Source organism: Camelus dromedarius, chromosome 13 (assembly GCF_036321535.1).
Source record: "Camelus dromedarius isolate mCamDro1 chromosome 13, mCamDro1.pat, whole genome shotgun sequence".
Taxonomy (NCBI): Eukaryota; Metazoa; Chordata; class Mammalia; order Artiodactyla; family Camelidae; genus Camelus; species Camelus dromedarius.
In genome coordinates, this window is record NC_087448.1 from 58,808,823 (window position 1) to 58,824,578 (window position 15,756).

Consider the following 15,756-nt stretch of genomic DNA (forward strand, 5'->3'; position numbering starts at 1 on the left):
CAAGGGTTTTAAGTCTCCTTTTCCAGATTGTGTGACCTAAAATAGAAAATCCTTTAACCTTTCTACTTCTTTCTTAATTTATGAAACAGAAAAATAGCATCTACTTGGTTTGTCTTCTAGTATTTTTGCAAATATCAAATGAATTAGTGTATGTAAAAAATGGCTTATAAACCATAGAGCACTGTGAAATCGTGGTGCTACAATTATGCTTGTCTTGGGATTCATGTTGCTGAAAAAAAAATCCTATAAAGTTTCTTGTGTTTATTTATTTTGATGCAAGGAGAAGTAATTTATATAAACATTCACACTTATTTTAACAAGACTTTCTTCAGGTTATTTGGGGCAGAAAATATTGTCATCACTTTGTTGGAGGCAAAAATGAGGACTTAATAAAAGTACTTGCCAAACGTCACATAAATGGTCATGGAACAGGACCTTCTGGCTAGGATGTGATATTAAAGAAACCAGTGTCAAAACCTTAGTCCAGGCCGTCATCCTATTTACATTACAGGAGAAAGGTGTTTCTTAGTATCAAACATTCCCAGGAAATGACCGCAGAGCCAGTGCTTCTGGAAGATGGAAACATGCAGGTCAAGAGCAGCAACCTGAATTTCATTGCTCACCTTGCTCTGTTTCCTCCTAACAAACGGAAGGCACCGCTCTGCTCGGTAGTTTGGGCCCTCCCTCTCCTAATTCCAGGATCCTTGCAGCTCTCCAGGCCCCTGGGAACTCTGCAAACGACGGCCACTCCTAGGATGAAACTGTGTGCTCTGAAGTCAGAATGCTCCCTGGGGTGCATTTAGGCTCCTCCCGACTGGTACAGAATCCCCGGGATGCGGGAAACAACAATGTACCTCCCTAATGCCTGAGTTTTATGGAGTGAGGAATTTGATTTCTGCAGGAAAAGTACCCATTAGAGAAGATAATGTTTTTGCCCATATCCTCTTTTAAAAGACAAGCAGAGCCATACAACACTTTTACAAAAGCCCTCTCAGAGAGGCAACCTGCTATTCCAACACGCCTCAGAAGTGCGTCTAGTTTTAACTCCGTTGCCTCAGACTGTGTGGCTGAAACTGAAAAAGGGCTTTCCCTCCTGTGCCCTGGCTCCGCCATGTCTGTCATCAGTCATGGCGAGCAGCCTTTGTTTATTTTTCTTCTCTTTAATAACTGAAATAGCTCTGAGAAGGTCCCAAACTGGAAAAACCAAAAGCCATTTCATGGCAGTGGGGTCATTAAAAGCATCTGTCGTTCTTCGCTTATTAGGGAGCACCGTACGTGAGCGAGCCCAAAGGACCAGCCTGTGTTCATCTGCCATCAGCACAGGTATCCCTGAGTCGCTCTGCTATGTTAGCTTAATTGGAACATTGTTGAGAAATACAGGTTTCCAATGAGAAGGAATTGAAAGTCCAGTTAAGTCACTCCAAATAACATATGGCTTTTTCCTACGAAGATTAAGAACAGTTTATATGCCATTTGTTTTCCAAGGACAGGGGTTTTTTTTGTTTTTGTTTTTTTTTTTGTGTGTGTGTTAAACTGAAATCTAAAGTAAGGTACATTGATTTACAGGAAATTGTTCCTTTATACATGAATTCATCATTTACAAATACTATTTCAGGGGCCGGATTGAAGAAAGGCTTACATTTTTCAAGCCAACGATGTCATCAACCATCTCAGTATCTGTTTATAAACAGTCCTTCCCAATTTGAGGATCCAAGGCTCACAAAAATATTTGTTTTAAATCGTTTCAAATAAGCAGCATAGAATTCAGCCTTAGGGCTCACTTCCAGGGAAAGCTGTATTCACTTACATTTCACAGAAAAAGAGAAGGGCGGGTGGGGGTGGCGAGAGCATAAAAGGAGTTAGGAGGTTCACGCCGTTTTCCTCGGAAATTGGTGTTGGCTCCGACTAAAAAGGAATGATGTGTGTCCCCATCTCCTTTAATGTGAGAACTTTGAAAATCCCCCAGAATTTTCCATTTGCCACTCTGAGCTCACAGACAGCCCTTTTATTGCCTAGTATGTTTGTTTGCAGATCTTAAAATGTCCATATGTCATGGAAGATATGAGCCCGTGATGACAGGTACTGAGACATGTCCAAAACCCACTTTTCCAGGGCCCAGGGCCTGCGGTTCAGATTTAAGGGTGATGCATTCCTTGAGGGGAATCAACAGCGAGCATGGCCAGTGGCTGGGACAGGGCTCCGTCCTTTCTGTTTTGCCTGAGGTAAGATTGCAATCAGATCGAGACCGTCTCCATTTCCCATTCTCCTAATCCAAAGCCTTTTCTTCTTTTGGTGGGGAAAGTTTTCTGCTTTGGGGGAAAGGGCTCAAAGAAGGAAAATGTGTTGCGAACACCAAGAGGCGGGCGGATTCCCCGTCTTCAAGGGGCGTGTCCACCTGCTGCGCGTCCTTCAGGATGTGGGGTTATCAGCTAGTAGAGACACAGTGGCAGGAAGTTTAGGGGTGGAAGGCACCTATTTTACTTTTCTCTGTGTCTTTCCTTTTGAGTTTCAAAGAAAAATATTCAATATCCAATGCATGCGTAGTTCAAAAAGCCTGATGCCTTCCTGGAAGCCACAAACACTTCAACTGTGACCAAGAAACACCACAGTTTTGAAATTCCATGGAAGGTGACTGTGGCAGGGAAGGCATTTCCTGATATTCGACCAGGATGCTGGTGACTTAGATTTCATCTGCCTTCGCCTTGGCTATCTAATCCTATGCCAAAATGAAAAGAATGCAGGCGTCAATCGTCAGCCTCCATTCTGAAAGCTTATTTTTTTTTATTTGCATTGCCTTGAAAAGAAGATTTGATCTGGGTTGGTTTCCAGATCAGTACTTCATTATGCTTTGCTCCCCTGTGCCCGATCTCAGCACTGGGAGCGCAGGTACTATCACGGGCAGAGGAAGGCAGTACCGGTCCCCTGGCTTCGTTTAGGGCACAAGGAACAGTCCCTCTTACCCCATCCTCTGCACAGTCCACAGCCGACTCCACCTGAGAGAGAAGGAAAGGGCGAGGGAAGCTTCTGCCCCCTCCCACCCTGCCCACGTTCCCCAAATACAACCAGCAAGCTCCTATGCCAGTGGCTTCAGTGTCAGGGAGGAAAGATCCACCTTGTTCTGCTTTCCAGACAAATTGGACGGTTCTGATCCATGACTCATTGTGTTTCACTCGGTCCTCCCCAGAATCTCATCCTGCGTATTCTAGGACCAAGTTAAAAACTGCTCATTAAGATTGTGTTTGCAAGAAGCAACCAGATAACCATTTTGGCTTAACTGTCTGTGTTAATTCAATCTATTTGGTTGGGGAGGAAAGAGGCTTTTGTTTGTTTTAGTTCAGGTTGTTTTTTTTGTAACTCTAAATTAACTAGGTTTTTTTGGGGGGGGGGGTTAAACAGAATTTGCATAATTGAATTTACCTGAATTTTTAAAAATGGAATCCCATATATTTCCACTTCCTTCATCTTTTTTGCTTCTTTTCCTTCTTTTTGATTATGTCGCACTCCTGTTTACAGACTCACATAAATATCTCTTTTTTTCTCCTTTCTTTCAGGGTAAGACACGATAGGTTTGGGTTTTGCATTCTTTCATTTCAAGCCTCATGGACTTTAATTCTCTACCTAAGTGATGGTAACTCTGGCCCAGAATGGCCTCAGATTGCTCCATTTGTCTTTTCCAAACCTTTTTTATATATTACACTATGAAGACACCCTAGGAGGTAAATTAGTTTCTATTTCCTTCATTTCACAGATGGGGAGGCTGAAAGCAGGGAGAGACTGTGGGTAGAGACCAAACCAGAGGTAAGCAGTGATTCAAACTCCCAGCCGTTGCTTCTCACACAAGGGCGTCCAGCTGCCCCCCAAGTTCTCCATCGAGTCCCAGTGACTAATAGTCCCTTTGAGGACCAGTTTCTTCCAACTTCTACATGAGAAGATGCTCTATTCCAAAGCCCTGGGCACCAGACCTCTCCTTCAGTGTACACTGTTACGCTGGGACCCCATTTGGGTCCAGATAAAATTGTTCTTTAATTGGTCTTGGGTGGTTACTGTTTCAGGATCCCCGACATCCTTCCTCCCATCCCAGATCCCCAAGAGCCAAAAAACAACATGTTCCCTTCTGCCTGCTATTTCTTTATTTAACCTTCCTGCCAATCAGATGCTTACCATCCCTTTCAGGTCACGACAGAAAGTTTTAACTGCGGCGATTAGCACAGCTCATCAACGGCTACAAGAACCTGCTGGAATTTTCCTCAGAAATCAGTGCACTCAGCTGTGACGAGCTGATTGAGATAATGAGCTGCAAGATGAAAATTAAGGAATAATAGAATGGATGTCTTTTTTTCCCTCCCACTAAGACACAAAAGAAAAGCAAAGGGAAAAAGAGAAGGGGGAGGAAACTAGGATCGAAAGTTTGTTTTCTAAGACATTCCTCGCTTATTTTTTTTCCCACCTAAATCTGGTTAAGTCCACCTCCATCCCAGGCTTTTGCAAATTTCTACCAGTTGTGGTTTCCTGGGCTGACGAAGAATATCTTTGGAGGAATGTGACTTGAATTTGTCTTCGGCTGCGAGTCTTAAAGGTTCAGTGCCAACAGCTTTTCTCCAAATCCCTTTTCCTTCTACCCCTCCTCTTCCAAAGGATCAGCTTTACTATTGGCTTTTGTTTGGCCCCGGTACATTGTATTAGATGTCTGGGCTTTAGTCGTTGGCACGCAGACACGACCCACGGTGCTCATTTGCCATTGTCCCCCCAGAATTCCAGAGGCATCTGGGCCACCTGGCCCACTGTCCCCCTCAGGGGCACCCAGGCTTTCCACCTGGGGACCCAGTGAATCAAAACAAATTCCCACGGTGCCACGTCCCGGCCCAGCCCCCATCCTCAAAGCAGGATGGAGCTGGGTTAAGAGACAGGCTGTCTTGGAGATTTTGTTCTCTGAAGAAACAGCCTATCTCTTAGGGAGAGCAACAGAAGTGGAAATCTTCATCTTTTTTGCCTTTTCACACAGTGAACTTCAGTTATGAGAGTGTGAGGTTGCAGTGGAGGCTCAGGGAGATGCTGGGTGCACAGATGCTCTGTGCACATGTGTGTGTGTTGTGTGTGTGTGTGTGTGTGTGTGTGTTACTAAGGTGGATGCTAGTGAAGAAGATATAATTTCTGGTAAATATCTCAAAAAAGTTCTTTTGCAGTTGCAGACTGTTCACATTCAAGACACTTTAAATGCAGAGACAACACTTTCCTAATCTTAATTGACCCTGCGCCTTATTTACTGAATTGTCTTTCATCTTAATGGGTAACTTTATGTAAAGGCCCACATTAAACTTTTATGGTGTTTATTGCCCAGATAACTACACCGCTCACCTCCAAAATACAAAATGCATGTCCATATTTACCTACATAGATCAACAGCCTGAAATGAAATACATATATGTGTGTATATATATATATATATAGTCATCAACAGCTTGAAACTAATTAAAAGTGAGGCATAAATTGATTAAGTTTCACATGAAAAATATTGCTTTCCAAATGTCATTTAAAATACATATATAGTAAAACACATATATATGTATATATACACACACACACACACATATATAGAAAAAGAGAGAGGGGGAGGGAGAAAACATTAACGTTGTGTGCACATTTCCCCTTTTCTCATCTAGTTTTATGCTATTTTCTTCTTGCTTTACCAGTGAAAGACCCCACTGAAGAGACAAGGCAGCTGAGCAATGGGGGAAAAGCCCTGGACTGGGTCCCGGGGGTCTCCCCTACTACCTGCCCCAGCAAGGCTGGGTTCCGCTTCTTCAGTGACCTCACATTGGCTCCGTGGGTCACTCCTCCCTTATCCTCACTAGGAGTCGTCTTGTGAGACTTGAGACTCTTCCCTCCTCCAGAGCCACATTGCTGACGGGAGTGCTGTCCACAGCTCCATCTCTAACACTGGGGAGTTCTGCTCAGGAGGCCAACGTCTAGGCTACGTGTCTAAGTCCTTCAGTGCACTCGTCTCCAGGACAGATACAAAGAGGACACCATCACCTTCGTCCAACATGTCTAATATTACGTACCGCCAACCTCCTTCCTTTCCCGAGTTAGAGCTTCATCTAGCATCACCCCTCCTCATCCTGCTTTCTCTGTCTTCTCTCGTATCTAGCAATCTCCCCCACATGCAGTATCACATCTTCACCCTTACAGAGGCAACGGCCACCTGCATTCCTTTTATTCTCTATGAAGATTCTCCAAGAGCTGGAGTAGGTAGGAGAAGAGCAAGGGAAAAATAGAAGGAACGAGAGTCCTCCAACTACCCGCAAACAGGTCCTTTAAAAAATTGAGTTGTTTTCAAAACCTTCAACATTAAAAAAAGCATATAATACATATAATACATACCACTGTGAAGTTTTAACAGTTTCCCTTTTAAGCCAAGAGGAAACAATGTTTGGGAGCCAACAATTTAGAAACATTTGTCTTAATGGGTAAGTGCATCAAACAGCATTCTATTCCAGTGGTTCTCCACCAGGAGCAATTTTGCTCTGTACTCTGACCCCAACACACGTTGGCAACGTCTGGAGACTTTTTTGATGGTCACAACTTGGGGGGGGGGTGCTACTGACATCTAGTGGGTAGTGGCCAGGCACACTCCAAAAAATGATTTAATGCACTGGACAGCTCCCCAGGACTAAACGTGATCTGGTACCAAATGTCGATGGTGCCAACATCGAGAAATCCTCCTCTATCTTCTTTAGACAAACAACAAAAAGAGTAGGAACTGACTCGTTAGGAATTGCCTTCACAATCCTTAAAATGTGTCATTTCAACTCCAGATGAGTCACCTGCTCAGGGCTGGTCTCCTGGAGACAGACGTCAAGAGTCCAGTCTTCCTAGTCCTCTCTCCTTCACTCTTTGCCTTCTTAACTATGCCAGTTTCTCGAGGCACCATCTCCCCGAGCAACTGGACTAATTCTGCCCCCTACCTATGATTTAAACAGCTGGAAGTTTGACTTGATACGTAGAAATCAGGAGTCCTGAGGAAGCAACACTCTGTGCAGACACTTCAAAATAGCTTGGCGCGAAGTGTGTCAAGTGTCACTCTAATCATGAACATCAGGGAGTTCAACGTTCCAAGTAGAATCTGAAGATCTGACAGAAAGTCCTTTGTTGGTTTGACCTTACACGAAAATCAGAGTTAGAGGCAGTCAAGTTTACACCACTGATGTGTAAAAATTTTCAATAAGAACGCACTCCCCCTCATTTTAACGTTGAACCATCACCCCCACGGCGTTCGGGTCCTTTACACCGATTTACTACGATCGCGCTACTGCTTCACTCTCTCTCTTTTTTTTTTTTTTCTCCCTCCAATATAATGTGGGAAAAAGGCTTTTGTGGACATTCCTACTGTGAATATTTGCATTTTTGAACATTATCTGAGCAGCACCGTGCTCCTCGCACAACTGAGATCACAGAGGCTTGCAGGTGGCAATCAGGGTAATTTCATACAGACAGGAATTACTGTGCTGAGCAGGGAAACACAGCAATGGCACTCTACAGTGTGAAAGGGATCAGCCGGAGAAGTGCAGTAAGAAGCAAGCAATTGTCCAAGACAGTAAAAAAAAAAAAAAAAATGAATTTAGAGTTTTATTATTCTTATTAGAGCCATTTGTATTTTTCTTGTATATAAATGAAAGTTCATATGGGCGTGAATATATATACACACACGTGTATATATACCTATACATGCATATATATATTCCTTTTGAAGCTTTCCAGTTATTGATACTCAGATTCTTACCAGGAGTAACTGCACAATGTGCAGTAATGGGCATGATGAAAATGAGCCCCTAGTAAGTGGTCTGAGGCTTGTCAGAAGCTGGACCACTGATTCCAGACCTGGACTCACCACAGCTCTGAGAAGGAATCAGTCTCTTCTCAGTGCACACGACATAATTCCATACCAAAGTATTGTTCTTTAGAGTTTTTTTTCTTTTTCTGTCATCCTAGACCCCAAAGAAGGAGGTACAGTTGACTCTTGAACAGCACGGGTTTGAACGGCACGGTCCACTTGCACGAGGATGTCCTTCAGCAGTGAGCACTGCACTACCGCGCGATCCGCAGTCGGCTGGGTCCAAGGGTGTGGAACCTGCATCCGGAGGGCCGACTAGAAGCTGTACACGGACTTTCGACTGCACGCAGTGCTGGTGCCCCAGTCCCTGCGTTGTTCGAGAGTCACCTGCATAAGTTATCAATTCTCAAATTTCTAAGTCTTCCTTAATCATGTGAATAATCAATGAGGTACCTCTGCCCTAAAGAAAAGGAGAAAATACAGATGGTGACAAGGAACAGCTGTGAGAAGGGAGTGATGTCCAGCAGGACCTGATAGTAAAGACAAGGCCGCAATGTCAGAGGGGAACGTTTTCTAAAACAGATTTCAAAGCATCTGTATTTTACTTCAGCTTCCACCCCTCCCTTTCTTGGGATAAGCCACTTCTTTGAGTCTCAGTTTCCTTCCCTGTAAAACAGGCTAAGTAAATACACATGAGAGAGCTTTGGAAAGGCCGAGGAGGCGTGCATCCCCACCAGGTGACACTCAAATTGGGATTCTTGGAAGACTATGAACGCCTGCCAACTGCGTCTCATGGCCATCCTTGAAATGTTCTTTGCTGGTCACCCTTCATTTCACAGAATCAGCATTTCCACTTTCATGGAAAGGGCACGTCCCACCCCAATTTTGAGGACTCTCATCCAACTATCTTATGAGCCCCAGAGTCGGGGTGGGAGCACGACAGGGATGACATATACCTGAAGTGCAGTGGAGGGGGTGGCTCTCTCCGGGCACGGATCAAGGCCAGCAGGACCTGGGGGTCCTCCTCCCCAGACGTGGTCACTGGCAACTTGTCTTCTCCAGGAGCACAAGGCGCAAGACGCCCTTGCTCAGTGGTGACCTCTGGGTGCTGCCTAAGAAGCAGAGGAGTAGAAGGCTCAGAGGGCTTCCAGCGGGATGTCAGAAACCCTTGGCCTCAGAAACTTGTTAGACTCTATCACTTGGGCCGGGGGGACCTGGTTTAGTATGAAGAACATAGGTGTTGAAGTGACGTGGATTAAATTCTCTAACGTCACTGAGAGATGAGGTTCCTGGCCTCAGACAGGCAGTTATCGGAAGGACTAAACGTGACAGTGGACCTACAGCCCCCTTTTCACACTGATCACTGGGGGCTCCCCACCCCACGCTGGGCTTGTGGTTCATGATCTTCCCTTCATGCAATAGGCCCATTTTAAAGGACCTGTCTTAGCAGTGCACCCTCCTGGGGAACATCCACGATGCCTAGACCACACACCTGTGTCTCTCCTCACCTGCTACCTGGTACTTCCTCCCACTTCCTGCTTCCTCCTTTGCTTAACCGTGTAGCCTTTCTATCCTTGTCAAAGGAGAAGTTAGAAAAAATTAAAGTTCGGTGAAACTTCAACTAACCCACTAATCCAATGGCTAGCTGCTCACTTAAAAAGATTTACTGAATCAGGGAGGCCCCAAATTGGCCATTTTTTAAAAAAAGGTATATACAGATTTTCTTCATCAATGTTTTCTCTAACCTTCTTTACATTAAAAAAAAAAAAAAGGCTGATTTTCACATGAAACATCTGTAACAAAGCAAACGTAGAATTTCAAATGACAGATTTATCCTGAGAGGTCTCTCTGAAACAGTTAGCTTTTATGGACAAAGCCCCCTGAAAGTAAAACACACCAGGGCTTCGATACAAAATTATCAGCATCAAGAAGGCCCAGGCTCGAGTCACCTGCGCTTTCTGTGGTGTTACACCACGTAAACGGGCCGGCCTTGTGGATTATCTTCATTTCACTACAGAAGCTGTACTGAGTCATTTGCTATCTTGGTGCAGGATTTTCTTTCCTGTTTTCATATTTATAAATTTGTCCTCCTGGAAAATATCGAGGTCAGTTTCTGCCATTTGCTGCAAAATGCGGAAGATTTAACCGAAGGTGATGTTGACGATGCGTGCATCCAAATATAGATCTGGGTCTTAAATATTTATTTAAAAACTGAAAACACTTAGACGGGAACACATACAAAGGCACAAAGTAAGCAAAACAAAAAAATATGTTTTCTTAACCCTCAGTGTCATGCTGTCTGAGGCGGAAGGATCTAGTCTCTGTGAAAACTGGTTTTTGGTTAATAATAGATGAAAATACAAAGCTAGCACAACAGCTAACAAATTAAGTTTTCAAACAAACAGGGGTTTTTATTTAGTTGCTGTTTTGTTCTTCTGGGGATATACTTTTTTATTTTTTATTTTAAGAACAGAAATACTGAATCCAACTCCCAAACTATTTTGAAATGAAACCAAAAAATCACAGAAAGCTAAAGCTAAAATGGACCATTTACAAAGCTGCTTTTACGCAGTCGGGTTATAGCTCTGGATTTCCAGCAATTTCTTGGGCACAGCGAGGAGCACAGGATGGAACCCATTAGGTAAACGTGGGGAGGAGACATCCATGAACGGTGGTCACTAATCGTCCTGCTCCTTTTACAGAAACATGTAGTAGGAGACGATCTTCAAGTTAGAAATCAGACTCAATAAAACCTAAAAAACAGAGATCACCTAGAGAGGGTGACACATAAGGATGAAGGTGCAATGGAACGAGTAAGAAAGCGTTGGCTTGGAGGCTAGAGGTAAATGGAGAAATTCTGAGGAAAACAGAATGAACCACAATTCAGCAAAGGGCAATAAAAGACATCCCGGCACATGCAAGGACCCAGAAGATTTAGCATCCATGCATCCTTTCATAGAGAATATTATCTACTTAAACAAAGGAATAAATCAAGCGATAGACTAAGGAAGCAGTGGCTCCAACAATAGAACTGGGCAGGGAAACCCCTGGGTCCCTGGAGAGCAACACATCCCCGCATTAGAGAAGAGAAAGGAGGCCCCTGGGAGCAAGGTTTCCAGGAAAAAAAGGAAACTGATGGGTCAGCTGAGCTAATAAAACTTTTCTTCAGATTTGACTCCTTTTTAGCATTATTAATTTTTGTAGTAAAACATACATAACAGAAAATGTACCATTTTAGCCATTTTTAAATGTACATTTTTAAGCTCTGTAGTAATAAGTACATTCACATTATTATGCAACCAACAATAATCATCCAACTCCAAACGTTTTTCATCTTCTCCAATTGAAACTCTCTACCCATTAAACACTGACTCACCACTCACCTTTCCCTCAGATCAAGGTAACCATCATTTTACTCTCTGTCCCTTAGAGTTTGACTCCTCTGGGTACCACACAGAAGTGGACCCATATACTATTCACCCTGTTGTGCCAGGCTTATTTCACTTAGCAAAATGTCTTCAAGACTCATCCTTGCTGTCGCCTAGAATTTCCTCCCTTTTCAAGGCTGAATAATACTCCATTGTATGCATATACCACATTTTGTTTATCCATTCATCCACTGAAAGACACTTGGGTTGTTTCCACTTTTCGTGTATATTCTATAGATTTTCTTTGTGGCTACCGTAGGTTTACTATAACTAAATTTATAATAATCTATTTTAAATTGATACCAACTTAACTTCAGTCACACACAAAAGCTCCATTTGTAGCTCCATAATCACCTTATGTCATCGACGTCACAATCACATCTTTATGATGGTATTATGTAGTCATTAACATAGATTTATAATGATTTATTACACATTTGTCTTAAAATCCTATTAAAAGAAAGTGGAGTTACAAACCAAAATTACTATAATACTGTTTTTTATATTTATTCATTTATTTACTTTTACTGGAAAACTTAATATTTTTGTATGGCTTCAAGTTTCTTCTACTGTTCTTCTATATTAGCTTAAAGGACTCCTTTTAACATTTCCTATTGGGCAGGTCTGGCAGTAATGAACTCTCTCAGCTTTTGTCTGTCTAGGAATCTGTTCATTTTCCCTCATTTTTTAAAGACAGTTTGCCATACATAGAATTCTTGTTAGACAATTATTTTTTTTTTCTGTTGGCATTTTAAATACATTCTCTCATTGCCTCTGGCCTTCAAGGTTTCTGCTGAAAAATCTACTAGAAAATCTGATGCTCCCTTGTACATAATATAACTTTTCTCTTGCTACTTTCAAGACTCTGTCTTTAGCTTTTCACAGTTTGACTATAATGTGTCTGCAAGTAGGTCTCTTTGGATTTATCCAACTTAGATTTCAGTGAGCTTCTTCTAATAGTATATCCATGTATTTCCTCTAATTTTGGAAGTATTCAGCCACTAATTCCCCAAATAATCTGTCTTTTCTTTCTCTCTTCTTCTGGAGTTCCCATGATGCAAATATTGATCTTTTTTATGGTATCCTGTAAGTCCCTTAGGTGCTGTTCAATTTCTTTTTTTTTTCTTTTTGCTCTTCAAACTCAGTAATTTCAAATGACCTATCTTCACACTGATTATTCTTTTGCCGTTTGAGTTTGTCTTTAAATCTCTCTAGTACATTTTCAATCAAGTTATTGTATCTTTCAGCTTTGTTTGGTTGTTTTTAAATAATTTCTGCCTCCTTGTAGATGTTCGCATTTCATTCACACATCGTTCTCCTGATTTCCCTTCGCTCTTTGAGCATACTTAAGATGGTTGTATTAAAGTACGTCTAAAGCATATGCTTCTTTAGGGATTGTTTCTGCATATTTATTTTGTCCTTTTGAATGGGTCATATTTCCCTGTTTCTTTTCATACCTGTGATTTTTTGTTGAAAATTGGGCTAGAAAACAGCTACCTTTTCCAGTCTCTGCAAACTGGCATGGAAGACTTTTACTCATTTGCAAGCCCCTGAGCCTTTAGCTCAGTCGAGGATGATAACTTAAGTTCTGCCATCTAAGGACACAGTGAAAAGGGGACTGTGGACAAGCCAGGAAGGGAATCCTCACCAGAAGCTGACCGTGCTGGCACCTTGACCTTGGACTTCCAGCTTCCAGAAACTGTGAGAAAATAAATTTCTGATGTTTGTCATCTAGTCTATGGCATTTTGTTATGGTAACTCTGACTGACTAAGACAGTGTTTATTGAGCACTTGCTATGTGCCCAGTACTGGGATAAACAGTGAGCATGAAAGAAAAATAAGACATAGTCTTTGATCTTAGAAATCAGAGTCCGGCTTGGGCAACAGATATATAAACCAATAATTTCAATACAAAATGATTAATACTTCTGTAGACCAAAACAGAGCACCGTGGGAATACTGAGGAGGAAGCCTTTAAATCTGCTTATGACTGAATGGATCTATTTCATGTCTGAAGATGTTCTTAAGTCCTTTACAATTATGAAATCCCAAGGTCTTATATAATAGTTTCCATATTGTGAGTCTGAGGTCATTCTCTTCCTGTCCTTTAATGGGAGATGCTTCAGTGCATGAGTCAGCCTAATGGAGTGGTTCTGAGGATCAGATGAGGTAAGGCATGGGAAGCACATGGCACATGGTAAATGTTCATTAAATGTCAGCCTGAGTAAATGCACTGCAGAATCTTACCGGATAAGACGTGAATTAAGCAAGTCTTGCAGGGTGGAAAGTGGGGTGGAAACATTTTGTATGGGCATTGGAGGAAGATAAAATTAATCTGAAGGTAATCACAACTCTCACTATTGCCCCAACAGAAATTGGCTTAACACCGTTCAGGGGTGTGATTCAATAGGGTGCTTTTGTTTTTGTGTTTGTTTCTTTAATCCTTGATGGAGAAAAGGGCCAAAGCGAGTAGATTTGGTTGGACAGAAAGGTTTTGGCTACTGGTGGTGGGTTCTGAAAGGGTTTATTGATCCCTAACACTAGAGCGTTCATGTCCTGAGAAAAGGGCTCCCCTGAAACCTTGACAAGCCAGGCTGGCTATATTGCATAAACAGTCCAGTTTACTGTTAGTATATAAACAGTGCTTTGGCATTAATATAGAAAATCTGAATCAGAGGGTCCTATTCATAAATAAAATATTTGGATAAGAAGCGAAGCCATCACAGAGTTAATTTGTCTGTAAAGTCAAAAAGAAATGAGAGGAATAAACAGAAAAGCTGGCATCAGCATCGGGTAATACTTTGGATATATGGCAATTACCTGGTTAATGTAGTCAGTGTGGAAAAAATTCAAGAACTCCTCCAAACTGGCTTCCACACTGACTGAAGTATTCAAACAATGAACAAATCTCTACTCTGTGTTGGGTAGATGGGTCATGCTCAAAATATGTAACAAAATAGTACAGTACAGAAAGTAAAATTCAGAACAGACACTTGCCCAATCAGATTCAAGGTCATCTGCAAACCTGTGCTTCATCTGTACCTGTGTGTGCCCACCGACTCTCAGCGCTGGGGTAGGTACCATCTCTTGTCTCTTTTTCTTAACCACTCCTCCATGAAAATGGACTCAAGATGTTTTACCTAAAATTTCGATGATCCCAGCTGACCCTCTGTAACCAACAGTTTAACCACTTACCAACTAAAATGTCTCCATTCTTTTGTGGCAGAGATATCTGAGTGAGGAAGAAAGGATTTTTTAAATTATTAATGTTAATGCTCTGGGTCCTTTCAAAATAAGGCATTTAGAATACCATTGGAATTACAGAAAAACTGCAGAGTAGAACAACAGGGAGCAGAAACAGAACTGCAAGCTTCAGCCATGGCAAACTCGGAGGTATGTGTAATCCTGAAACATGGTACATACAGAGAGCTGACCAAAGCAGGAAGGACCAAGTACCCCGTGGGGATGCTCAGAGCTGCAGTTCTCAGTGACGCAACAAAGTTCAGCTCTGTGAATTCTGTCTCTTAGAGATACAAAATCAGCCATTTCTTGTCTGAAACAAGAAGCATGCACTTTAGCAAAAAATATACATAAATGATCAGTAAGCACATGCATAAGCCCTTAACATTGTTCGTTAGTCACTGGGGGGGTGCAAACTAAAACAATGAGATAACATTACTCCTCACCAGTTGAACAAAATTAGAAACTGAAAATTAAAAACAACACAGCAACTGTTGGTAAGGATATAGAACTGGAATTCTTATAAATTGTGGATGGGAATATGGTAAAAATCACTTTGGGCAAAGTTCTGGCAGTGTCTTGTAAAACCTGCACTCCTAAGTATTGACCTAGGAAAAATGACAGCTATATTCGCAGAACTACGTAGACGACACTGCTCACTGCAGCTTTATTCAAAATGTCTGCACCAGGGAAAAGCTTGTTGTCTGTTAATAACAGGAGACCAGGGGCTACTACTAAGCAGTAACAAGGGAAGAACTACTGACACAGGCACCAACATGGATAAGTCTCAAAAACAGGCTGAAAAAAACAACCTTGCACAACAGAGTGCATACTGTATGACTACATTACACGAGCTTCTGAAATAGGCAAAACTAACCTATGGTGAGAAAAAATCAGAATAGTGCTAGTCTCTGAGACTGAGTCAGAGGGGCGGGAGAGAAAATTCTGGGGTTAGGTTCATATTCTATATCTTGATAGGGTCTCAGTTACACATATGTGTGTATTCGTCAAAACCTAGCAAAGTATACTTACGATTTGATTTTTTTACTGTATGTAAATCTTTTACCAAAAGAAAAAATGGTAGCAAATATTTAACTATTTTACGATGTGTACATGAAATAGGGGGAGTGAACTGATGTTTGCAATTTACTTTGAAATGAGTCAACAAAGTAAATAAGATGAATTGCTGGATGGATAGAGAGATAGACATGTCATAAAACAAGCACAGTAAAGTGTTACTGGAGTCTCTAGGAGGTG

General features: G+C 41.9%; 1 long non-coding RNA gene across 1 annotated transcript; it reads right to left on the reverse strand.

Moving 5' to 3' along the window:
- Positions 1 to 7,613: 7,613 nt before the first annotated feature.
- LOC135322781 (uncharacterized) lies at positions 7,614 to 14,853 on the reverse strand. The gene is made up of 4 exons (XR_010383632.1): positions 14,455 to 14,853; positions 12,908 to 12,958; positions 8,788 to 8,943; positions 7,614 to 8,291 (listed from the first exon to the last, which is right to left on the reverse strand). It is a non-coding gene; the product is annotated as an uncharacterized LOC135322781 (long non-coding RNA).
- Positions 14,854 to 15,756: the final 903 nt, after the last annotated feature.